This window comes from Scylla paramamosain, unplaced genomic scaffold (genome assembly GCF_035594125.1).
Source record: "Scylla paramamosain isolate STU-SP2022 unplaced genomic scaffold, ASM3559412v1 Contig127, whole genome shotgun sequence".
NCBI lineage: Eukaryota > Metazoa > Arthropoda > Malacostraca > Decapoda > Portunidae > Scylla > Scylla paramamosain.
Window position 1 is genome coordinate 11,046 of NW_026973792.1, and position 27,184 is coordinate 38,229.

The 27,184-nt window shown below is 40.5% G+C and overlaps 1 long non-coding RNA gene across 3 annotated transcripts; it reads left to right on the forward strand.

Moving 5' to 3' along the window:
- Positions 1 to 6,204: 6,204 nt before the first annotated feature.
- Positions 6,205 to 19,982, forward strand: LOC135099414 (uncharacterized). Of its 3 annotated transcripts, none has more exons than XR_010267909.1 (6): positions 6,205 to 6,444; positions 14,920 to 15,063; positions 15,537 to 15,713; positions 16,789 to 17,057; positions 18,347 to 18,511; positions 19,201 to 19,982. It is a non-coding gene; the product is annotated as an uncharacterized LOC135099414 (long non-coding RNA). The 3 variants fall into 3 exon arrangements; XR_010267907.1 differs by lacking the exon at positions 6,205 to 6,444 and adding an exon at positions 11,934 to 12,001; XR_010267908.1 differs by lacking the exon at positions 6,205 to 6,444 and adding an exon at positions 11,934 to 12,001 and having other exon boundaries at positions 15,537 to 15,701.
- Positions 19,983 to 27,184: the final 7,202 nt, after the last annotated feature.

The window sequence follows — 27,184 nt, forward strand, 5'->3', positions numbered from 1 at the left end:
AGGCAGCAGATGGGGAGCTGGTTAGTTCTGGGGAGGAGATTAGTAAACTTCTGAATGATTATTTTTTAACTGTCTTCACTCAGGAAAACATGCAGGATATGCCAGATAGTGAACAGGTGTTTAGAGCAGATGAGTATGAGAAGCTGACGGATATTTCCATAACTAGGGAGATAGTGGAGCAGGAGATAGATAGGCTAAAAAAGTTCAAGTCACCAGGACCTGATGAAATATATCCCAGAGTACTGAAGGAATGTAAAAAGATTATTAGTGAGCCGTTAGTTTCTGTCTTTAGGAAATCACTGGAGTCGGGTGAGGTACCAGAAATGTGGAGGCAGGCTAATGTAGTACCCATCTTTAGAGAAAGGGGATAAAACTTTAGCGTCTAATTATAGACCTGTCAGCTTAACTTCAGTTGTAGGTAAAATGTTAGAGTCAATAATAGCCAGGAACATTAGGGAACATTTAGACAAACATAACTTGATAAATCAGTCACAGCATGGCTTCACGAAGGGAAGTCTTGCCTGACAAACTTGTTAAGTTTTTACAGTAAGGTGTACGAGGCAGTAGTATAATGGTGATAGTTATGATATCTTATATCTGGACTTTAGTAAAGCATTCGACAAGGTGCCCCATCAAAGGCTCCTGAGAAAGCGTTAGGGCGCACGGGATAGATGGGAAGGTGTTAGGTTGGATAGGGTCATGGCTTGGTGCAACAGGCGACAGAGAGTGCTAATAAACGTGCTCGAAATCCGAGTGGGGTCATGTCATTAGTGGGGTGCCACAGGGATCAGTATTAGTGGCCATTATTATTTCTAATATATATCAATGACTTGGATAGTGGAATTAGTAGCGATGTTAGTAAATTTGCGGATGACACAAAGATAGGTAGATTAATTAGGTCATGAAGCGGATGCCATCGCCTTGCAGACAGACTTAGATAGAATCAATGAATGGACAGATAAATGGCAAATGCAATTCTAATATCAATAAATGCAAAGTGCTTAGCGTAGGTAGAGGAAAACCCACACAATAGGTACACATTAAACACCCAAACTCTGGTAGGTACAGGGTACGAGAAAGATTTAGGAGTTATAGTTAGCTCTGAACTCCGTCTAGGGAAACAATGCATAGAAGCCAGAAACAAGGCAAATAGGGTACTAGGATTTATTTTTAGGAGTGTTAAAAGTAGAAGGGCCGGAAGTAATATTAAAGTTATACTTGGCGCTGAGGGTCAGACTCCCTCATCTAGACTACGCTGTGCAGTTCTGGTCCCCCACATTACAGGAAAGATATAGGTCTATTAGAATCAGGGGTACAGAGGAGAATGACTAAAAGGATACAGGGGATGAGGAGTATTCCTTACGAAGCGAGGTTGAAGCGGTTAAATTTACATTCTCTAGAGAGACGTAGGTTAAGAGGGGACCTGATAGAAGTCTTTAAGTGGTATAAGGGTTATAACAAGGGAGATGTAAGCAAAATTCTTAGGATCAGCAACCAGGGTAGAACAAGAAATAACGGGTTCAAGCTTGAAAAATTTAGGTTTAGGAAGGAGATAGGAAAAAAATTGGTTCTCAAATAGAGTGGTAGATGAGTGGAACGGACTCAGTAATCATGTAATTAGTGCTAGGACACTAGAGAGCTTTAAGAGAAGATTAGACAAGTTTATGGATGGGGATAGCAGATGGAAATAGGTAGGAGTGTTTCATACAGGGACTGCCACGTGTAAGCCTGGTCGCTTCTTGCAGCTTCCCTTATTTCTTATGTTCTTATGAAATGGTCACATGATTTACGTAAAAATATATGAGAATAATTCATTCACTACAAAACACGATAGAAAACTTGAAGCAGATGGTAAAGTTCCTGCTGGTGACATTGTGTTTGCAATCACTTACTTTAATTAAGAAAAATACTTTTAACAATAACACACACACACACACACACACACACACACAGAGAGAGAGAGAGAGAGAGAGAGAGAGAGAGAGAGAGAGAGAATGTTGGCGGGTGGCGGCGAGCCGGACACACACACACACACACACACACACACACACACTTGACGAGGTTGGGAGTTACTATACCACAGAGGAACATCACCGCCCAAAAAATATAATAGTATCTTTATATCTTTATATAATGACTTTAAAATGCAAAGGGCTGGCTGGCTTAATCATTCCTGTAAAAAGACCAACTGTAAGACTGAAATATGAGACGTGCCGCGGGCCGCACATAGTAGTGTGGCGGGCCGCATGCGGCCCGCGGGCCGCGTGTTTGACACCCCTGGCTTAAGGTATTTATTTATAATCTCTTTCCTGTAGGTCTTATGACGCAGGGAGTGGAGGATGGGGAGAGAGAGCATTTTGCTTTGTTGTTCTTTCTCTCTACTATTATTGTCTTAGTAGTCCTAAGGCCAGGTTACCTCGTGAGAACCGCTACATCTGATGTGGTCTGAGTATCCATGTAAATCATGTAACACACACACACACACACACACACACACACACACACACACACACACACACACTGATGGAGCACATCATATATACAGTATTTTCCACATTTAAACTGCTTGATATGTTTCTTTTCTTTTCTTTTTTTTTTATGAATTTCATTAGAATTTCATGTGTAAATGTATTGTGATCACTAGCTTTTCTAATGAAATCTTTAACAATTCCCAATCTTTGTCTTAGTGTTATATCTGTGACAATGTGTTGATGACTATTAGTATACATTTGTATTGTTGAGGTGTAACTAGTAACCTGTAAATCACCTTCAAAAGGTAAAACCATCTTTTCACCATCGTCCTCATCTTTCTCCCTGATGCCGTGACGAGACACACACACACACAACACACAGTGACAAGTAAAGACGGTGTGCTAGCTGCGAGGACACTGACGATTTTAACCCCTACGGAGGGTCATGGGCGGTGAAGGAGGATGATTAAGGGATCCTGTGGAGCGATAAAGGTGAAGGTTGTCACTGGGATGAGGAAGAAAGAGAGTTAAAGACAGCGAAGAATGTATGGGAGAGGAGTATCGGCACGTGAAGGGAAGGACATAAAACTGTGTGAGGGGAGGGACATAAAGCGTGGAGTGTGTGTTTTACCTATGGCCTGCTGAAGGTCACCCTGATCCCCGGGGGTGGGTCCACGTCCTGGACACGTTGAACAAGACTTTCCGCTACTAACAGACACTGCCTTGCTGCTGATGTGCAGTAGCTGTGTTCTCCTCCTTATTGTTATTAATGTTCTAACAGAGTGGTAGTAGTACTAAAAAAATATATCAAAATATACGCAGATGTACACATGATTACTCACCAAAAGAAGAAGAAGAAAAAAAAGAGCTCCGGATCCCACGCTCATCCAGCTAATTTTCTTTTATAGTCCCCTTGTTATTTTTTCGAACCAATAAAAAAAAAAAAAAAAAAAAGTAGGCTACACGTGGAATTTATTTTTCCCTTAAAGATGACTGTTACATTGTAGAGTTGGAGGGATAGATGACTTGGAACATGATGGGGAGGGTTCGAAACGTCATCCAGGCGACGATCTGGGTGGTGGGATGATTACACCTCTGTAGTAATCAGACTGAATGGTAAATGTGACTGCGTTTTTTGCGGCAGTGCGGCAGACGCCAGGCGCCACGCGATCTGTCCCGACGTACCATGTACCCGTATCAAGGGAGGGGATCTCTTTTATGATGTCATATTGTGAATAGCTGATTTCCTGTTGTTAAAGTGTAGTGACGAGTCTCCTGGAACGCAAGAGACAAGGAAGTTGATGGATGAGTTGAGGTTGCTGTCTTGTGAGGCTTCATTGTTTTGCCTGTCACTGCTTAACAGTCTCCTTGTCTCTGGGAGGTGAGTGGTAGTGCTTGTTGAGTATTCAACAGACTACTCCGCCGAACAAATTAAATTTGTTACTTGGTTAACACTGGAGTCACGATGGAGCTTCCCGCAGCTTAACATATCCGCAAATAAAAAAAAAAAAAAAAAAAACGTGCCGTGTTTCCCCATATTTGGGTTTTTTGCTTATTTAAGAACCAGAGATAGGCTGCAGCTCTCCTTGACGTACTGGATACTTAGTATTCACGTGTTCGCCTGTTCACGTGCGTCTCTTAAGATGTAAAAATAAATTAAGTAATTCCTTATATTTACATAATTTCCTCGTTTCTATTTTTATTTATATGTTCACTATTATTATCATTATTTTTACATGAATGGCATGTGGAAAGCTTGCAGCAGGCAGTGGAGGGTACGCAAGGTGACAGGTTCTGTGCATAAATTAGTGATCCTAAACAAGTTTTCTAGTCCTGAAAGGCTGCCTTTCAAGGTCAAAGGTGTTTACGAGGGACGAGAGAACAGGCAGAAAAATTAACGATGGATATCCAGAAATTTTCGAAATTTAGGTCGATAGGACTTTATCAGTGCTAGATAAATTCATATTATAGATTATTATGAGATATTATCGTAAGATAATTAACCATATGAAAACTTCTTAAAGAGATTCTTATTTTACAATGAGAATTGAGAAGTGTGTGTGTGTGTGTGTGTGTGTATGAGATGCTCACATCAGCACTACTTAGGCAGCAGCATGACGCCTTTCAGCACACGTGTTTTTGGAATAAAGAATCTAATAAACTTTGACCAAACGAAAATCGACTTAATTGTCGTGAGGGAAAAAAAAAATGAAAAAAAAAAATCTGTCATTGAGTGACTTAACAAAGACGAGCAGCAGTTTATCCCTATGATCTCTCTCACCATAATTACCATAAGAAGCAGGTGACATACGTGGCACTTCATATTTCTTCCTTTGCCAGCATTGACGGGGCCTCTCACACACGTTAGATAACACCTCCTCATTTCCATCTTTGTGTTATCACCTTTATATCTGCCAGGGATTTTTTTTTTTATCGTGAGTACCTAAACATCAGCAGATAAGACCAGAAGCATGTTAGTGTTGAAGCGCCTAACAAGAGGTAGCAGCGGTGGTGCTGCTGGTGGACGCCGCTAATTTGTTGTTGTGGTGCACTATAATCAGTTCAGTTGTTCATCATACTGCAGGAGACGTAGACGTAGTGCTTGGTTAAGAGGTGTACAGAGTGTGTATACCACTATAAAGTTGCCTGTCAAGCCACTCACCCAGCGATCTTAAGGTGAGGAGAATATTATGGCGATCAGTGGTGCTGAGGACAAGGTACGTGATCTCAGCCCTGGGAGTTAATTGGCGACAGTTACAGGACATGTAGTGAACCTTTACTACCACTCCCTCTCAGTCTGTCGCCATAATATTCTTCTTTCTTTACAGTCGTTGAAATGGTGGGTCAGTATATTATCATCTCACCCATTTGCCCTAGTCTTATAGCGCTCACTAAACGTTCTGTAGTTGTGAGTTAGGCGAGGCTGCAGACAATGCCTTTTAAGTTAGAACGTAGCTTCTGTCTGATGTTGTCGCTCTTAAGGGATGTATGGCATACGACTTTCTTGATACTACACGTGTGCCGGTGTGCCCCGTCCTAGAATGCTGCTGGGTCTATACAGTAGCTTATCGACACAAAATTATATCTCCATAAAATTTTTTTATGGAGATATATATATATATATATACGAGTATATATATATATATATATATATATATATATATATATATATATATATATATATATATATATATATATATATATATATATATATATATATATATACTATATTAACAATGATCCTTCTGTCATCATCGCTATTCAGTTACATCTTCTATCATGTTTTTGTGAAGACTAATATTCTAGCACTAGGCAGACAGAATGTCTTGATATTATGATGATAGCGTATGAGGTGAAAAGACAACGTTACAGTAATTTCATTCATTATAACCTGGAGTACTGTGACGCAACAGCAGCTCGATTAATAAGTTTTGCTTCTCGCGCATCATACATTTCAGGATTACTGTGGCAGTCATTCTCCAAAATCCTAAGATTACTGTCCTTGTCTCCCTCATCCCCCTTGATTCCCACAAGATCAGAGGCACCGGGGCACCACTTTAAGGGTGCCAGGTGCCCCTTCTCCCTCACCAAGCGCCTCAACGAGCATCACGCTCTGCGCTCGTCATCAACAGGCTGTTCATCACCACCACGAAGGAGACACAAGTGACAGCCTGGGAAGGAGGAATGGAGAGCAGGAAGAGGAGGGAAGGGAGGGACTGGAGGGAGGGAAGGTGGGAGGATGGGCGGGCGGCGTCATGACCCGAGCCATCGCCGCAGCTCACGTTACTTCTACAATAACATTCCATTGCTCGGCCACTTGTTGTTCATTTCTCTTCAGCGTTCTCGTCACCAGTGTTCATGAGCAGCTGAGAGAAAACACCATGTACAGCCGGCGTTGGCAGCTACCAAAGAGAATGTGCCATAGCGTGCCCGTTACTACGTCTTCATTCTCACCTTTCTCACCAGACGCAAGGTAGGCAATGCCTGTCAGTGTCCGGCCTCTACAAATCTTCTCCAAAGGTCTCTATCCATGAAATCCTCATCTCTGGTTATTTCTTGTAGATTTCTTCCTCTTCGTTCAGCAGCTTCTTCAACTCCCTGCATCCATCGCTTCCTAGGTCGTCCCACCGGCCTCCTGCCTAGAGGAACCCATTCCAGAAACTTCCTTGCGTATCTTGTATCTTCCATTCTTTGGACATGTCCATACCATCTCAATTTGTTCTTTTCAATTATCTTCAGTATAGATGTTATCCCTAATCTCTCTCTGGTTTCTTCATTTCTAATTCTATCAAGTCTGGTCACACCTCGGATCATTCTCAGAACTCTCATTTCTGCTGCTTGTATTTGTGAAGATGTTCTTGTTGTCAGTGTCCAAGTTTCTGACCCATATAGAAGTACTGGTCTTAGTATTGTTGTAAATATTATGGTTTTAGCTTTTGTTGGAATATTCTTATCTTTAAGTATGGGATACAATGCACTGACATTTGCATTGTACTTCTGTATTCTATTTAAAATTTCTATATTCTGTCTGTTTTCCTCGTCGAAAAGTACTCCCAGATAACAAAATTTGTCGGTCTGTTTCAGTTTAGCGTTTTCTATGTAAATATTACATTCCTCCTTTATTCTGCCAACTTTCATTATTTCTGTTTTTTGTTTGTTCATTCTCATTCCTTCCCTATTTAAGACATCATTCCATCTTGTCATGGCCTCTTGAAGATCTTGTTGGCTTCCTGTCACGACAGCGACATCGTCTGCATAGGCCAGCGTGATCTCTTTATCCTCCCTTACACACACTTCCTTCAGGCATCTGTCCATGTATATAATGAATAGCAAAGGGAGAGAGCACTCCCCCTTGTCTCACTCCTGTCTTAATGCTAAACCATTCACTCTCCAGCTCTCTGTTCTTGACTCTGCTCTCCGTGTTCTTATATATACTCTTAATTACTCGTATCAGTTTAGAGTTTATGCCGTAGTCTTGATGTTGTAAGACTCTCCACAAGCAATCTCTTCTAATTCTATCAAAGGCTTTTTCCAGATCTATAAAAGCCACATATTTATCAATGCTCCACTCCCAATTCTTCTCCATTATCATCTTTAAAGTGAACACTAGATCTGTCGTGCTCCTATTGGGCCTGAAACCATACTGCCATATTCCTAGTTTCTCCTCGACACAGGTTCTTAATCTTTTCTCAACTATTCTTTCATACAATTTTCCAACATGAGATAACAGGGATATACCTCTATAATTTGCACAATCTGTTTTACTGCCTTTCTTATATATTGGACATACTATTGCTTTGTGCCAGTCATGGGGCACTTTCTCCTCTTTCCACGCATTACTGAAAATGTACCTCATCCACTCTACACATTCTTCCCCAGCAGCTTTAAATAGCTCTATAGGGAGCTCGTCGTCCCCTGGGGCTTTGCCGCTTCTCATCTTCTTTAGTGCCTCCTTCACTTCCTCTATACTGATCTCATTTGGGTTCTCTCCTTGTTCTTCCTGTATATCTAGATTCCGCTCTTCATCCACTTCCACATCCTCCACATTTAGAAGTTCTTGGAAGTATTCTCTCCATCTTTCTTCAATCTCCTGTGGTTTTGTTAGTAATTCTCCTGTTTTGTTCATTATTGCATATGTTGATTCGTTATTTCCTTTCCTATAGTTCTTAGCCATGTTATACAATAATTTTCTTGTTCCTTCTACGTGTCTCTCTAGATCTTGACCAATCTTGATCCACATGTCCTCCTTGGCTGCTCTTTTGGTTGCTTCTGCACTGTTTCGTTTATCTACGTAATCTTCTCTATCTTCAATGTTTCTTGTTTTCATCCATTTTCTGAAAGATCTTGTTTTTCTTTGACTGCTTCCTTAACATCATAAGTCCACCATGCAGTACTTTTCTTTTTGGTTCCATATTTGATTTTAATACCAACTGTCTCCTCAGCTGCCCCATACACGGTGTTCTTGAATTTATTCCATTCTTCTTCTATGTTCATTTCTTCCAATTCCAGTTCGGTTGGTTTTCGTAATGTTACCAGTTGCCGCAGTGCTTGCTTCTTCTCTTCGTCCTTGAGGTTTTCCAGTTTGAATCTCTTTTGCTTTTCTTGACTTTTTCCTTTGGTTTTACAATTTTTAATTTAGCCACCACCAACCTGTGGTCAGAGTCTAAGGACACAGATGGTATGGTCCTAACATCTTTAAATATGTTTTTCTTGTTGGTGAGAAACAGGTCAATCATTGACCTCTCAGTATATCCTTGTTGTGCTGCATTCCACCGATACCATGTCCATTTATGGCTCTCCTGATGTTTATAATAAGTATTCATAATGGACATGTTATTCATCACACAATAATCTATTATTCTTTCTCCCTCCTGGTTCCTTTCGCCAATGCTAAACTCTCCGATGACGTGCTCTACTCCATCTCTATTCTGTCCGACATGTCCATTCATGTCTCCCATGACAATGACATTCTCGTGATGTCTTATTGTTTCTGTCATTTCCTGTAGAGTTTCATAAAACTGCTCTTTCTCCCTCAGACTTCTGCCCTGTTGTGGAGCATATGTTTGGATAATGCTAATTTTTGTCTGTTCTATAGTTAACGTTATACCCATCACTCTCTCATTTCTGCAGTCCATACTGTCCATCCTTTCTGCCATCAGTGGTGACATCATTATAGCAACCCCATGTCTTCCATCCTCATTACCACTATATATGATCTTATAATTTTCATGTAATGTTTTTTCTCCTTTCTCTTTGATTCTAGTTTCACATAATCCAACGATTTCCAGCTTTCTTTCCTTCATCATCTCTATTATTTCCTCTTCTTTATCCTTGAATGTTGCCAAGTTTATCGTTGCAATCTTTATTGTCTTTTGTTTCCTATTTTCATGTCCAGTTCCATTCCGGTTCGTTACTCTTTGGTCAGTCCGATTCCGAGGCACGTTCTGCGTTTCTTGAGCAAAAACTGTAACACCAGTGGCTTGCTAGGCCTATCCTGGCTCTTCAGAACTGTTAATTAGTCCTTTCCTGCTGCTTATTGCCCCCAACTGGTTACAGGGAATCTCCTACTAGTCCCCGGGCAAGCCTGCAGGTTAGGGTAAGCCGCGACACTTCTTCAAAGTTACACAGTTCCTTGTTCATGTGGAGTAGGCCCATGAACCGTCGCGGCCCATGAACCGTCGCGGACTTCATCTCAAAGCTAATTTTGAAGGATGTTTTTTCATTAATACAGAACCTCAGTTAACGTAATCTGTCCTTCGCAGAACTATATTTCTCTTCATCACCCTATTCTCTTCCCTGAACTATTGCTAAAGTACTTTTTTCTTTTTTTTATTATTACAGACTTCTTACGAACAAGACGCCTGTAACCTCCTAACATTTCCTTGCCTCCACATCAAGCAGTGTGGCTGTCGCTGGCATACTATCATTCCTCGCCATACCATTCACATTTAACTACTACACACCATTTTCAACCTTGTAATTTCTCGGCGCAAGGGACTGTTCTTGCCTAGCCCCGTCCCTTACCTTTCGCTCTTCGGTTATTGCTTTCACCCGGCGTCGTGATTACTCGTCATGCTGTTTTATCATCTCTGATTACATCTGATAGGGTCGTGTAAAATACAGAAGAAGGTAGGGAAGGTGCAGGCGATGAACATGTTGCCTGTGAATAACAATGAGCTGATTGACAGGTATAGCATCGCCGGCTGTTAAATCTCGTGAACAATCTCGACACCTGATATGAGCACATTCTCGACCGCTAGACCCTGACATTATCGATGCACCTCAGGACGTTCCTCGCTCATCCTATGGCCGCTTAGGGCTAAATGGGCACTAAAATAGCAAAAAACCTTCCTTTTAAAGTATAGCGTGTCTCTTAATACTTTGTTTCTGGCGGTCAGGTGCACGTTTACTAACTTCGTGATGCTGCTGGGGTCTCGTAGGGATACGTGGGTGTGGTGCTACCAAGGCGACGACAACACAGGGCACACACACGAACGGGCCCTCCTTCAGGCACTGTCTGCAGCAGCTGAAAGAATGTTGTTTTTTATGCTGGCTGTGTGTGTGTGTGTGTGTGTGTGTGTGTGTGTGTGTGTGTGTGTGTGTGTGTGTGTGTGTGTGTGTGTGTGTGTGTGTGTGTGTGTGTGTGTGTGTGTGTGTGATCTCGTCTCGTCTCGCCTCGTCTCATCCCCCCCCTCTCTCTCTCTCTCTCTCTCTCTCTCTCTCTCTCTCTCTCTCTCTCTCTCTCTCTCTCTCTCTCCGCAAACGTACTCATATTATCCTAATTCATAGGAAATGATAGCTTGAGAAAAAAAAAAACACACACACACACACACATTAGTCAAGTGAGTAAATAACCACTCAGACACGCACGCACGTAAATGGGTCTAAACGATTACACTGATGACAAATTAAATGTGCAGCATCCGTGATAAAGGCATTAGTGTTCTGCTGTATCTAAGACAGTGAGCAGCTTCTCGTGTAGCCTTGCCTAGTGAGACCCTCCTTCAAGAACGTCGTATGTGTGTGTGTGTGTGTGTGTGTGTGTGTGTGTGTGTGTGTGTACGCACATATGTCTTAGTTCCTGAAATATCCATGACTTCGAACCCTAGGAATTTTTGTACTCCAATTAATTGTTTTTCGTCACGCTCTCCCCTCACTGAATTCATGATACTAATTTCTTACCTTCCGTCCATTTGGGTACACTCCGCAAGACTGTTTTTTGTGTCAGGAAGAGTTATGATACTACCCTGCCCAGGTTCAGAAATATGCCTTTTGGAGGTGATGCAGGTGGAGGTGAAGGACCGGGCAGCGGTGAGAGGAGCTACTGTGTCTGGGTGCTGAGGGGAGTAATGAGAGAGAGAGAGAGAGAGAGAGAGAGAGAGAGAGAGAGAGAGAGAGAGAGAGAGAGAGAGAGAGAGAGAGAGAGAGAGATTTTTGTGAAATCTAATAGTGCGTAATATATTTTGGAAAAGGTTCATGGACTCGGTAAGCAAAATACCTTATCCATTTGTATGAAGAAGAAAAGTATTACATATCATTGTGCCCTATCATTCTTAACCAAAAAGTTGTAGTGAATTTTCTTTTTCCGAACTTAATGTGCTTACTTCTTATGTTTTCATGCTTTACCTAACATTATTATCTCTTTCCCAGTTTATTCCTCCTTGGTTCTCATTCAAGCACATTTTGTTTTATATGAATGCATATACAGCTGCTTCGAAGTTCCCCCGGCAGCAGTCCGCATTAGCATAGTGTATCTTAATTTGAACATCCAAGTACTGTCAAGGAAACTACGACGCAGCGCCAGAGAGACTTGAGACTTAGATGGAGCCCAAATACTCCGTGTTGTGACCGTCCAGTGATCCTCCAGTGTCAGAGGATTGGATGGCAAAACAGACACTCAATTCGAATGGGGTTTTTATGAAGCAGTAACGTGAACCTGACCTGGTAGGCACATTAAAGTTGGAAGCGGGCAAAAAGAACGACGAGAGATTTCAACTCCGTGAAGAAATTATCGATACGCATACAGCGAGGTGAGACATACGTGAGGGAAGGAATTCTGGCCAGGTTTTTCACAGTACTGTATAAGATGTCTTTGTGTTTTCTTTGTGAGGTGTTCAGCTGGAGGATAAACTTTTGCACTCATGTAAGAGAGCGTGTACACAGTGTGTCCTTTAACAACACGTACTCGTATGCTTGATGAGCGAGGTGTATCACTACAAGTAAAGCGCCTCACACCTAATGAGCGAACATCAAAACCTTACTGCCATCAAGGACTCTTCTCAGTATTCTTATTATCTGGCTGAAATACAGTTCATGAGGCAGCAAACTCTAATCACATTTTACTTTCGCTTTGTTCACCTTTGGTAACACCAAAGGATGGTGTGGTAAGCCTGTGACAAGATCGTTGGTATACTCCCAGCCGGTGGCGTAAAACAATTTCCATTAGGGCTGGGACTAATTGAGCTACGCCCACGTTATTAAAACGAGAATAATTAAAAGCCCACGTAAATCAGTAATCATGATCAGAAGTCCTGAAAATGTTAACCCGGAAGGAGTAACAGTGAAACATTTAGAGACGCACGAAGGAGAACAGGAAAAGTGTATGGAGTGTGGTGTTCCTTGGGGCCTCAACGTGCTGCCTTGACCCACGCCTCCCCCTTCCCTTATCTACACTATCCCCCTTCTCTGCCCAGGCTTCCATCTCTCCTCTCTCTCTCTCTCTCTCCTCTCTCCTCTCTCTCTCTCTCTCCTCTCTCTCCTCTCTCCTCCCCTCTCTCTCGCTCTCTCTCCTCTCTCTCTCTCTCTCTCTCTCTCTTCTCTCTCTCTCTCTCTCTCTCTCTCTCTCTCTCTCTCTCTCTTCTCTCTCTCTCTCCTCTCTCTCTCTCTCTCTCTCTCTCTCTCTCTCTCTCTCTCTCCTGATAAAAACAATAATTCAAGTTAATGGTCACAAATATTAATTGAAAATGTGCGTTTATTTGTGCCAAAGTGCCTGTGTTTGTCATGTGACGTACATTGTTAAGTTCGCTCCAGCTGATTTGCTGCGGCTTAGCATTTTTGTCATTTGGTTTCGTAACCTTCTCCGAGATAGTCAGGTGTCAATCAAGGCAAGCACCTCTAGGTAGATCTGCATGATATGCCACACTCCTAGCTTACTGAATTTCTAATGAGGAGGTATTGGCTATAATAGAGAGAGAGAGAGAGAGAGAGAGAGAGAGAGAGAGAGAGAGAGAGAGAGAGAGAGTTCAGATAGACTACTTGTACCCTCGTTTTGGAAATTTGTAAATAGCCTCAAGGAGCAAGGCAGTGTGAAGCATTACATTCATTATGCTGTGACTGAAGACTCTTAAAAGGAAAGAAAAAGAGTAACTCATGCACTTTACATGAGTTTCAAGTCGGTTATTTTATCCGAATGTAATTTTTGCATTGTCCAAACCAGTCCAGTCACACGTGGGCTTGTTGTACCAGGCCAACACTGGAGTCTTTCCTCGGGATTGCTTTGAAATTGCTGTCTGGACATGAACACGTATTTCTGTTTCCGCGCGTTGTCTCCCATACCGTGCAATCTGTTTTTGTTCTTTTACTTTTTGTTTGCATTTAAGATAAAGAGGCGGGGATAAGAGGAATGACAGCCTTGTGCAAGTAGAGTACACGTGTTGTCTTGCCGTGGTTAGTACTTAGTGGTGTTACTGTCTCTGTGGGACATTTTACCGATGGATCTTGTTACCACAAAAACTTTAAGTCGTACTCGAATTTTTTTTTTCTCTCTTCATTTATTGTGAAGCAATAATACATTCGGGTTACCCTTGACCAACATCCCTTCCTCATCAAAAGAATTACAACCGCTGTATATGTTGGGTTCTTCTTGTGTGTATGCTGAGACGCGCCGACTGCGCTGCTCCTGGGGGAGACTTTCTGAACGACATTCTGCATCTAATTCTGCAGTGTCGTTTCGAAGCTCCTATTTTTTGTATATTTTCATAGATATAATTAACTGATATTCACTGGTGATAACCAATGCATCTGTCTATTGCTTGAGTGATAATGAGTTATTCCAGTTTACAGATCTACCACTCACCAAGTCAAAGAAAATATATCCGAACTCCACATAACTATATTCTGTAGACAGCATTTCACCATTACCAGACTACATCCATCTTTGTACTAATTCCTTGCACATACAGGCAAGATTCATAATGCCATCACAAATGGTCGTAGACAAGACACGCGTCACGGGAACTCAGCAGCGATGGGGTGCTTTGTTACAGCTTGCGAGAGCAGGACATTCCATATTTACGAGTATTTGTTGATATAAGGAAATAAACAACAATATAAGTAAAGGGCACATGGTGGAGGTCAACTTGTTGACTGAAGCTTAAAACAACTTTCACCGAACAACTGAGCTGCCTCTTGGTCACGGCTTAAATTTGCTCCAACCAATTGTTTCCTTGTGCTTTAAATAAATGTGATTCTCATCTTATTCTTTCTGAGAGGGATGGAGATCTGGAAAGAAAGGTAGCGTAAGATTTGATCACGTAGTATCTGCGCAGGCACATTACTTGCCACTTAGAGAGAGAGAGAGAGAGAGAGAGAGAGAGAGAGAGAGAGAGAGAGAGAGAGAGAGAGAGAGAGAGAGAGATTAAAACGGACGGAATGAAGTATAGTATCATAAATTTATTAATTCATGATCAGTAAAAAATGAAACACACACACACACACACACACACACACACACACACACACACACACACACACAATGGGAGAAAAACTTAAGTTATCGCTTATAGATTAAGGATTAAGGCAGAATGTGTCCATTCCCCGCCTTTCTCTCTCTCTCTCTCTCTCTCTCTCTCTCTCTCTCTCTCTCTCTCTCTCTCTCTCTCATATTGTCGCAGCACTACGCAATATCATGTAATCAGTCAACTAAGCGTGTTTTGCTTTCGTGTCGCAGAGTGCAAAACAGTGATCAGTGAGGGCGTGGACGTGCAGCTCACCGCTAGCTGCCACAAGCCTTGGCGCCGCAGCAAATCGTGCCAGCCCAGGGAGGACGCGGCGCCTAACTCCCATCGCGCTTGGTGTGCTCGCAGGAAGGATGGTAAGTAAAGACACTTGCTAAGCTCTCTGCGGGAAGGTAATCATGAACTTAGCACGGGATTCTGAAGGCTGTAGATGAATTTCACACACACACACACACACACACACACACACACACACACTGTAGAAACAAAGAAAAGAGAAAAACGCATCTCATCCTCAAAGAAGTAACAATGATGTGACTCAGTAACCAAAATTAATAGGAAGCTTTTAAGAGACTAGACAAATTTATGGATAGGAATGATAGGTGCACTTACTTACTGTAGGTATGCTTTGTGTGAGGACTGCCAAGTGTGTGCCTCCTGGCTTCTTGCTGTTTCCCTTGTGTTCTTGCTTGTATCTTACTATGTTCTTTTATTCTTACCTACCTTATCAACAACCTTTCTCCCAAATCCCGTGGGCTGTAACCCTTGCCAGCATTCTCAACTATAATCGAGACTTAATCTGCTCTCTCCATCCCTTGCAAAACACCAGTGACTTCAGTGGGACTTGGGACCGCCACACTTGATGACCGGTGTGGTGACGCGAGGCCGAGGGGACACGGACCGCAAACATTGGGTGAAGGCCTACACATTCACCCATTGCAACGACTCCAAGGTTTGGTTCACCTACAAAGACGGCAACCACCTCGATACTAAGGTGAGCGACAAGGTAAGCCAGGGAGAGCGTCTTGCACTGATGGTAGGAACTGTGGTGGCACCTTGTACTGTTGTGATGGAGGGAGTGTAGCTTGGTAGCGCAATGACAGTGTATCTAAGCATTTAGTGCCAGTCAAGCTTTATGTACTTAACTGTGGAACTGTGGTATCACCTTCTGCTGGTGGAAGGAGTGCGGCTGGGTAATGCAAGAGTATCTAACCCATGTGCATCCAGTGAAGCTTTGTGTGCTAATAACAGAAACTTGTTGTACCGCTTGTTGGTAGAGGGAATATTGCCTTCTGATGCCAATGTGTCTGAATATACTGGCTGAAGCAGCTGGTCTCATGCGGTTAGAGGAAGTGTTACCCTTTTTGACCTTGTGAATTGTGCTAATTGAAAGAGCTGACTGTACACAGGTCTTCAGTGTTTGTGATTCTAGTATCAGTTGAGATACGAGTATATGGCTGATCTTAAACGGTTGATAGGAGCTTAACCTTTTCCTTGAGAAGTGAGAGTAGTCATCCAAGGGTACCTGTGCAAGGCGTGTGGCTTTGTCTTTTTTTTTTTTTTATGTAGAAAGGACACTGACCAAGGGCAACAAAAATCCAATAAAAAAAAAATGCCCACTGAAATGCCAGTCCCATAAAAGGGTCAAAGCAGTGGTCAAAAACTGATAGCTTAAAATAGCTTAAAACAACACTCAAATGGTCCCTTAACCCTCGCACTCTCACTAACCCTAACGTGAGTGAAGTCAAATTTGCCTTAGCGTTAAAACACTCACTCAACCACCCGCTCCCTTACTTTCACAGTTGGCAGCCCTTGAAAGGTTGTGTGGTCGCTCTGTTTATGTATGCGCATAGAGTGGCATTTCTGAAAGTTTGGTTGTGTTCGGATATGTCGACTTGTTCATTTTTTATTGTTTATTGCGGAGAATTTTCAGCTAATTTTTCATCAAAACATATATACTAGCATAAAATATGTGATATAGTATCATGTACACATAAAATAGTAGGTTGTTTGAATATTATACGAACATGTTACATAGCCAAGTCGCAGTGACAAATCGAACATCTCCCAACCCGCTGCAGATGAATGAACTTTATGTTCTCTTGCAAAAATGTTGCGAAGTGAACGAATGCAGCACATGGGAGAAGAGGAGAGGATACTTCTATTAGACTTAATCAATGAAAGAAGAGGTGTTCTCCTCAGCAAAGCCACCAACCGTGACCAACGCCCGCATTATACCGGTCAAGGCAAGAGTATGGGAGGAGATCACGAACTCTCTTGCTGCCAGTGGTCTGGGGCCGCAGAGGACTGTAAAACAGATTAAGAAGATTTAGGAAAACATGAGATCAAGGTTAGTATGTTGGTTTTAAAATGTCGTTTGGTAATTAGCAAGTTTACTTTTCCACACTCCTACGGTAGAAAGTAATTATGAGATGAAAAATTAGTTAAATGTCAGTGTTATCAGGTTAAATTAATGTTACTGTTAGTTACCACTTACCGGTAAAGAGGATTTCTGTTGGGTAATTGGTACATAATAATAATTGTTCTTGTTGTAGTTTATTAATGAGTACCTTTGTAAAACATTAAGAATTTTACAATCTACCCATCTAAGATTGTTTCTAAGAAGGACAGGGTTTAGAAGTCAAGGGAAATGTGTGTGGTAAAAAAGTCAACCTACTGTTCTGTAGACAGGTAAAAGTCACCATTAAAAATAATATAATGTCACTCCACTTTCTCCATCTCAATTGAATCCTCCAGTTGCTTCCTTATCTCAACTACCCTCTCCTGACAGACAGAATATTAAGTCTCTAATTGCCTTTACCCTAGTACTTTGCATGAATGATTTAAAGTTTTCTTAGAAATATGCATTTGATTATTTTGTGAAACTATAGTATTAGCACCTCTCCAAACACTAAGAGAACCATGCAAGGAGCTAGAGTACCCAATATATAATTATAATATAACATGTCTGTGATGTTGTGAGGGTGGACAGCTCTTGTGAGGTTACATAACATTGAATTAAGTTAGGCTTGATTAAGTTTGGTTAGGTTGGTCTGTGAGTGTTACCTAATCTAATTTAAACTTAAGTAACCTAACCTAACCTCACATAAGCCATATAGGACAGGATAAGTTTGGTTAGGTTACTTTATTTTAGTTTAGATTAGGTTATATCAGATTGAATTAGGTTAGGTTTGTCTGTGACTTATTTACCTAACATAATCTAACCAAACCTAACCTAGCCTAGCCTAGCCTAACCTAACCTAACCTAACCTAATCTAATCAAACCTATCCCATCCTATCCAAAGCTGACCAAACCTCACAACAAGTGCTCCCCACTTTAAAACATCACAGACAATGCTGACCAGTAATGTTTCTATAATCTTTCATTGTTTTTTAATGATTAGAGAGGAAGTGTTATTCTATAGTTTTATCCTGAAATTTATTAGTTCTTACCATTCTTCATAAGAACAACAGCAATTAGGCTACAATATTTCTTTAATTTTTGTTTATGTAGCTTTTATAGATGATAATTTATCAATATGAAATTATGGTATGGTATCTTTCTTGTACTGTGCAGTGCAGGAAAATTAAATGAAAATATGTAACTTTTTTATGCCTAATGATGTGAAATAATTTCAGGGCCAAGAAGTTTGTTAGTGACCAGAGGAAAAAACTGTGTTGAACAGGAGGTGGTCCTCTAAGTCCAGTTGTCAAGCCAGACCCTGTATTGGAGAAAATCCTTGCTCTCATCGCAGACGAGCTAGAACCGGACCCAAACCACAGTGACAGTGACATGGCCAACAGGTTGGTTCCATTAAGTAATAAATTTTCTGTTTTACATATCACATTTCTGTTCTTAAATGTGATATTGAGTTCTAGTATATTCAGACTTGCAAATATTTCTGATGCCATCCTTATTTTTGCAAATTATTCATCACTTTGGAGCAGTGGTTCCAATAATTTTCTTGTTCTTAACCCAGTTTTCATCTATACTTGATTAATATCATGGGACTCTTTGGTTTGGCTTAATCCAGCAAAATATTTCACCACATGGTCATGCAGCATACTCAGACGACTCTAAACTGTTTTGTAGCATAGAGACCAACTATTCTGTAGACAAAATTGGTGTTTTCATGTAAACTTGCCTTAAGAGCTTCCTTGAAAAAATGGTGTGCATGCACAGAAAATACCCTGATATGACGGACCTACTTTGGTTTACATGGAATCTGTCTGACAGAAGACCCACCCAGACTTGACAAATTCCAGATAAAGCAGAAATTTCTGGCTTGTAATAGATCTGTCAAGGCCTTAGAAAATCTGTATTGACCAGAAACCAATTTAAGTTCATCTTGCTTAGAGAGGGTTGAACATTATTATGTACCTTGTAACTATATTACTCGTTCAATGGAAGAGGCAATCCATTCATATACTTAAACACTATACTGTAAACAACCATACTGTTACTTTCATTAATGTTATTTGTTTGTTCACAGATGTCACTGTCGTTGTTATTAATGAGAAGGGAGAGCAGTTGGATGAGCCGATGGCCATGACTGAACAGCCATCCACAGCACGCTCAGTGCCTATTTCGCTCATGCCTGCCAGAGGAAATGATAGTGCACCTGCTGCTTGCACCTCTTTTGTTGAGTCATCGGGAACTGCAGCTTTGCTCTACAGTCCTGCCATCCACCGCACACCTCTTTCTTTAACTTCTAAGGATGTTCATGGAACTGTAGTGTCATCCTCAAGCTCCTCCAACCACTGTACACCACTTCCTTCAACCTCTGTTGATGTACAGTAGCTTCAATTTGCAACAGTAGCTTCAATTTGTAGCACACCTCTTCCTTCCACCTCTGTTTTGGCATCGGTACCAGTTACCTTTCCAAGTGAATTGTCACCAATACAGTCTTCCAGTGCGAGAGGAAAAGTGAGTGGGAAAAAGTTTAAAGCAAAGAAAAGGCAAGTGGAAGACAGTGTTGGCAGAGAGTCCTATGAAATGTTGTCAAAGTTTCAAAAGGAAGAACATGAAATAGTGATGCAAATTCATAAACAAAACTTAGAAAATAAAAAGATTGAAGGGGACTGTTTATGCCAAGCAATGAAAATTATGTCTTCTATACATTCAAGAGTTGGAGACACACTGGAAGATGTGCGTGCAGATGCAGGTGCATTTGTAGATTTCTTGGACAATTCTAGAAATGATCAGGCATAAATTTGTTTTGCGGTGTTGCTGTAAGATCAAGATCCAAAGTTTCTTTACTCACCCAGTTTAGTACAAACACTTATATATATATATATATATATATATATATATATATATATATATATATATATATATATATATATATATATATATATATATATATATATATATATATATATATATATATATATATATAGTAATCTCAGTGCTTTGTTTGAGAGGTATCATCATTATATTTTTTTGAAATACTACATGGATTCATGTACTCATGTGATATAGGACTGATTTATTATATAATTACTATATAAGGGCAATGGCCATTAATAACTAGTCTCCTTTTTTACACCCACAATTTAGTACAAACACTTAGATAATCTCTGTGCTTCATTAGTGATGTGATCATTAAAGCATTTTTTCAATAAGACATATTCATGTGATATATGACTGTGATTTATAAATAGAGGTAAAGATCATTAAAATCTTGTTTTTTTCTCAATATGTATATTTATTTACATTGGATAATAAATTACTATACAGTTAAACACTGAAGTTTTATTACTACACACACACACACACAACACACACACACACACACACACTAAAACTACAGTATATAATTGATTTTTCCTTTTCTGTTGCAGTAAAATATGATTACTCTATTCGATGGTGATAAAATATGTGATTATATTTTTGAGAAAAATATCTTTTACTTAGTGTTGTCATTTACCATAACTGTATAGCAACTAGTGTATTTTCATAACAAAGTGTTTATAGTCATATTGTATACAAAGTAAAATCAAACTCATCAAGGTAAGAAATGGGAATTACAAGTACATTTTTCTGAGTAACAGTTCACATAAAAAAAAAGAAATAGCAAAAATACCTTAGATTCGTACATATTTGAATACTATTTTGGATAACACTTATAATCAGTTATATGTACACATATAGTTTAGAGGGAATGCTCTTGAATACCTGGTGTAATATTTGGTAGTGTGGCATGTGTGAGATAAGGATGTCTGTCCGCTTGGGTGTTTACCAGATACATGGATGGAGTAATGAAAGAGGTTAATACAAGAGTATGGAGGAGATACCATATTTGAGTGGCAGAATCAAACCATCCTGTTATCAGAAGTATGTTCTGATATATCTAGCCCTTTCAGCTTGTTGTGCTGCATTATTGTTAGCAATGGCTGTTTCTGGGTCAACACCATGATCATCTGCATTTGAATCATCCGAATCTGCATCGTCTGATTCAAGATGATGATTTGGGAGAGGCACATTACTCTGAATTGCAAAAATATGTAGCACAACTGCTGCTACAATAATGTTTTTTTGTGGTGTCTAAAGCCGTGTAAAGACGCTTGCCCAAGCAACTAAAGCATCTTTTTAAGACACCAAATGCACATTCTATTTTATTTCTTGTTTTAATGTGTGCCTTATTATACACTGTTTCACTTTGGTTGCTGGGATTCATTAGTGGAGTAAACAGATAACTACGGCAAGGGTAACCCATGTCCCCTAACAACTTACCCTTGTGCATGCCTTGCTCAAATTCATGCCGTAACAAACTGTTGTTAAAAATGTTGCTGTCATGGGCACTACCCCACCATCTCGCAACAATATTAAAAAAAGTTAAATCTGGTCCACATACAGCTTGACAGTTAAGGGAGAAGATACCTTTTCTATTGTGGTACAGTTCTGGATTCTCACAAGCTGGTCGCAGAATGTGAATGTGGATTGTGCAGTCGATAGCACCAACAATTCCTGGCATTCTGGCAATCTCCAAAAACCCTTCCATTACTCTTATTGCATTCATACCTGTTGGCATCTTCACATAGTCCTTTGCCATCTGAGCAATAATGGGCGTCACTGTCCTGATACACCTGCTAATACTTGTCTGAGAGACTTGGTAGCAGTCACTGATTGTAAGTTGGTGTCCACCAGTGGCCATACATCTCAGTGTTATAAGGAGTTGCAGATGCTGTGGTATTGGGTAACCTGATGGGAAATGAAAGGGCAATTATGTAATACAGCTGTCTCTCTATGTTCATTATGCTTTGAGATAAAACTAAACACCATAGCACTTTATTGAACTGTATACCACAAAACATTCTTTGAATATATGCTGTATCGCAGAAGAGAAAAAGAAGCATCCTGGACCATCCATTTTTTATGAAAAAAAAAAAAAATGAATATGCATATTCTACTATATTACATGTAGTGTTACTAAATAATGTATATTGTTAAAAGTGTGTAAATGATAAGTATGGCCTGACAAAATAATGAATATCATTTGACAGGCTCTTCTGCCAGTAATAATGGATTTTATATGTACCAGCTACTGCATTGATATCAAACTTGGAAGAGTGATCCCATCCACCAGGAAACCAATGACATGTACTCCACATCTGGTACCTACCTCTTGCATCTGCAGCAATGGGAAGGTGTCCTCTGACGTTTTGCAACAGAGCACACACTCCTTGGTCAGTCTGAATCGTTGGAGGAATTCTTCCTCAGCAAGGTCTTCAAATGGATTGCTGCGATCCCGAATGACTTTTCTTAGCCTCACTCTTCTCAGCCTCACTCTGACCATCTCCTCCATCCTCCGCATATTTCGCAACTGAAGCCACTGATGACCATTCTCCATGTTAAATCTATAATGAATAAAGACAGACAATAAGAAACCACATAACATAACATTAGACAGGTTGAAAAATTCTTGGAGAATATGGAGGGCGATATGCTGATTTCACTTGGTAATAAAGCTATTTCACGTTCGCTTAAGTTACATTAGGTTAAGTTGTTATATAAATACGGTTCCAAGGCATTGACTATTTTTTATCTGGGTGGAATATGATGCTTTTTATTTATTTATTTCTTTTGAGATAGTGAATTGTGGTCACGTATGTGTTTGCTTTATATATATATATATATATATATATATATATATATATATATATATATATATATATATATATATATATATATATATATATATATATATATATATATATATTATAAAGTTCCCGGAATTGAAAAGTATCTCGAAATGAAAATGCATCACATTTGATACATAAATTAGTTATCAGTACCTCGAAATTAGTTGTTTTATCTCCACTTTATTTCCTTTTTTTTCCTTAGTATCCATTACAAATCATATTAAGTTGTATTTACTGTTAAAAGAACTAATAAGTGATGGTACTTACCAGTCAGCTGAGAAGACCACGCCGCAGAGCAGAGTATGGGTTTGTTGACGCTTTTTCTTTATCGTATCCTTACTGTTTCTAAAAGTCACTAAAATTGCCTCACGGTTAAATTGTTGGTTACTATAGCAAGAAAGAGGCTGTAAAATACTTGCTAATTCGTTTCTGATTATATCTGTAAGATAATTATATGATTTTATCGGTTATTTCATTATAGGGTAGCATGTAAGGCATGCTTACCACACCCTTGTCACTAACCCTTACATTTCCAATAATATTAAGGGTTTACAGTGTGGCAAGTAAGGGTTCATCAAAGGAATCGGTATTTAAAACTACGAATTTCTCATGTAAGGGCCCTCAAATTTTCTAAAACTACGGCCCTAAGTGTCTTGAAACCTCCCTCTTGAAGGAATTCAAGTCATAGGAAGGTGGAAACACAGAAGCAGGCAGGGAGTTCCAAAGTTTACCAGAGAAAGGGATGAATGATTGAGAATACTGGTTAACTCTTGCGTTAGAGAGGTGGACAAAATAGGAGTGAGAGAAAGAACAAAGTCTTGTGCAGCGAGGCCGCGGAAGGAGGGGAGGCATGCAGTTAGCAAGATCAGAAGAGCAGTTAGCATGAAAATAGCAGTAGAAGACAGCTAGAGATGCAACATTGCGGCGGTGATTCCACCCTGTCTAGAAGAGCAGTATGAGTGGAACCCCCCAGACATGTGAAGCATACTCCATACATGGACGGATAAGGCCCTTGTACAGAGTTAGCAGCTGGGGAGGTGAGAAAAAACTGGCGGAGACGTCTCAGAACACCTAACTTCATAGAGGCTGTTTTAGCTAGAGATGATATGTGAAGTTTCCAATTCAGATTATAAGTAAAGGACAGACCGAGGATGTTCAGTGTAGAAAAGGGGGACAGTTGAGTGTCATTTAAGAAGAAGGGATATCTGTCCGGAAGATTGTGTCGAGTTGATAGATGGAGTAATTGAGTTTTTGAGACATTGAACAATACCAAGTTTGCTCTGCCCCAATCAGAAATTTTAGAAAGATCAGAAGTCAAGCGTTCTGTGGCTTCCTTGCGTGAAATGTTTACCTCCTGAAGGCTTGGACGTCTATGAAAAGACGTGGAAAAGTGCAGGGTGGTATCATCAGCGTAGGAGTGGATAGGACAAGAAGTTTGGTTTAGAAGATCATTAATGAATAATAAGAAGAGAGTGGGTGACAGGACAGAACCCTGAGGAACACCACTGTTAATAGATTTAGGAGAAGAACAGTGACCGTCTACCACAGTAACAATAGAACGGTCAGAAAGGAAACTTGAGATGAAGTTACAGAGAGAAGGATAGAAGCCGTAGGAGGGTAGTTTGGAAAATCAAAGCTTTGTGCCAGACTCTACCAAAAGCTTTTGATATATCCAAGGCAACAGCAAAAGTTTCACTAAAATCTCTAAAAGAGGATGACCAAGACTCAGTAAGGAAAGCCAGAAGATCACCAGTAGAGCGGCCTTGACGGAACCCATACTGGCGATCAGATAGAAGGTTGTGAAGTGATAGATGTTTAAGAATCTTCCTGTTGATGATAGATTCAAAAAACTTTACATAGGCAGGAAATTAAAGCAATAGGACGGTAGTTTGAGGGATTAGAACGGTCACCCTTTTTAGGAACAGGTTGAATGTAGGCAAACTTCCAGCAAGAAGGAAAGGTAGATGTTGACAGACAGAGCTGAAAGAGTTTGACTATGCAAGGTGCAAGCACGGAGGCACAGTTTCGGAGAACAATAGGAGGGACCCCATCAGGTCCATAAGCCTTCCGAGGGTTTAGGTCAGCGAGGGCATGGAAAACATCATTGCGAAGAATTTTAATAGGTGGCATGAAGTAGTCAGAGGGTGGAGGAGAGGGAGGAACAAGCCCAGAATCGTTCAAGGTAGAGTTTTTATCAAAGGTTTGAGCAAAGAGTTCAGCTTTAGAAATAGATGTGATAGCAGTGGTGCCATCTGGTTGAAATAGAGGAGGGGAAGAAGAAGAAGGAAAGTATTGGAGATATTTTGGCTAGATGCCAGAAGTCATGAGGGGAGTTAGATCTTAAAAAAATTTGACACTTTCTGTTAATGAAGGAGTTTTTGGCTAGTTGGAGAACATACTTGGCATGGTTCCGGGCAGAAATATAAAGTGCATGAGATTCTGGTGATGGAAGGCTTAAGTACCTTTTGTGGGCCACCTCTCTATCATGTATAGCACGAGAATAAGCTGTGTTTAACCAAGGTTTAGAAGGTTTAGGACAAGAAAATGAGTGAGGAATGTATGCCTCCATGCCAGACACTATCACTGTCTGTGCATGAAGTAACAGTTTGTCAGCTAGAGTGTTTCCTCCCAGCATCTCAGCACTGCCGCCAATACCTGTCATCTCTCCTCTATTTTATCTCAACTTCATGATGTATGCAGCGCCATCAGTTTGGAGAGAGCTGCCAAACTCTCTTACACACACACACACACACACACACACACAGAAGGAAGCAGATATGCGTGTGTGTGTGCGTGTGTGTGAGAGTGTGAGACCAGCTGTCATTTTCTCTCCTTTGTAGTCGCACCAGTGACAGTGTGACGGGCAGAGTCGCTACTAGGCAGTATGAGCTGAAGACAAAACACTACAGTTCCAGGGAGATTTATGTAATTTTAAGTGTGAAAAAAAAATACTTGCATGCTACTTTGATGAAAGTTGTGTGAAATCCGTTAGTGAAGATATGCGTATCGATCTGTTTGGGGCTTCGTTCAAGGTTTCATGGATTGTTTCATATGAAAGTGAGGTTTTCCAAGTTTCCAGCGGCAGTTCCTGTTTGGCTGCCCTCCTGTACAGTGAGTGTCTCACTGGGGTAAGCTTATACGTTCTCCACTGGATCCGCTAAGGTATTTGTGCCTACGATTTCTTTAACATTGCTGCAACAAGACATCTCATGTACGTATGTGGCTAAATATTAAGAAGAGTCGTGCGGCCCTATTTCCTATTTTTTTGTGCTCTCACCCCTCACAATGTTGGGTAGCTGGAGGGAAAGCGGGGTTTCGGGTGGAAAAAGCTAAAATAGAGCCAAATACCGCCTCTCACCACCAAAACTAAACAGGGAGCTGCACTACTGCTGCTGCTGCTGCTGGTGCTGCTCTATTTCATATTTACTGGTTTAGTTAGGTTAGATTAGGTATAATTAAGTTTAGTTAGAATGGTAGCAGCAAGAGCAAGAACACAGCGGCCATCACAACAACATGAACAGCAACAGTAGTGCAGCTTCCTATTTATTTTTAGTGGTAAGAGGCGATAATTGGCTCTATATTACCTTTCCACACCCGAAAACCCCGCCTTCCCACCAGCTTCCCTTCACTGTAGGGGACACGAACCGAAAACCCCGCCTTCCCACCAGCTTCCCTTCACTGTAGGGGACACGAACCGAAAAAAAAAAAAAAAATAGGAGAGAGGGCTGCACGATTCTTCTTAATATTTCCCCGTAATGGTATATACACACATGCATGTGAGAATATGATAAGAATTGTCTGCTGTATGGATCATGTACACCTTCAGAAACTGACAACGGAGTTTTAATACAGACCAGAACAAAAATTATATGTTTTGATATGAGAGAGTGATATGATCAGTGCGTATGAAGTTAACACAAAATATGATGTAATCTTGAATATGTACGGGTGCCTTTAATTTATTAGGAAAAAAATATATATATACCATTCAGGAGAAAATTCGTTTGTTTTATAATTGGGTATTGTGTCATGAATCACGATGTCTTGAGTACCTGACGGGAGTCGTGGTTGTTCGTATTCGCCCGGGTTTCGGGACGGTCTTGTGTATTGCCATGTTTTTCTTGTTTTATGCATTTTTGTATGTATATTTGTAGATCATATTATGAATATTTATTTTTGTGTGCCTTTTGCATATTACTTAGGTGAGGCTTAGTATATAATTATAGGGAAGTGAGGTGTTATCAAGTGCGTTCTGGGTGGCCAGTGGTGACGTGACCAGGGCTGTGTCAACACCAGGGTGGTGTTGGTTGTGTGGGGTGCACCTGGGCCCTG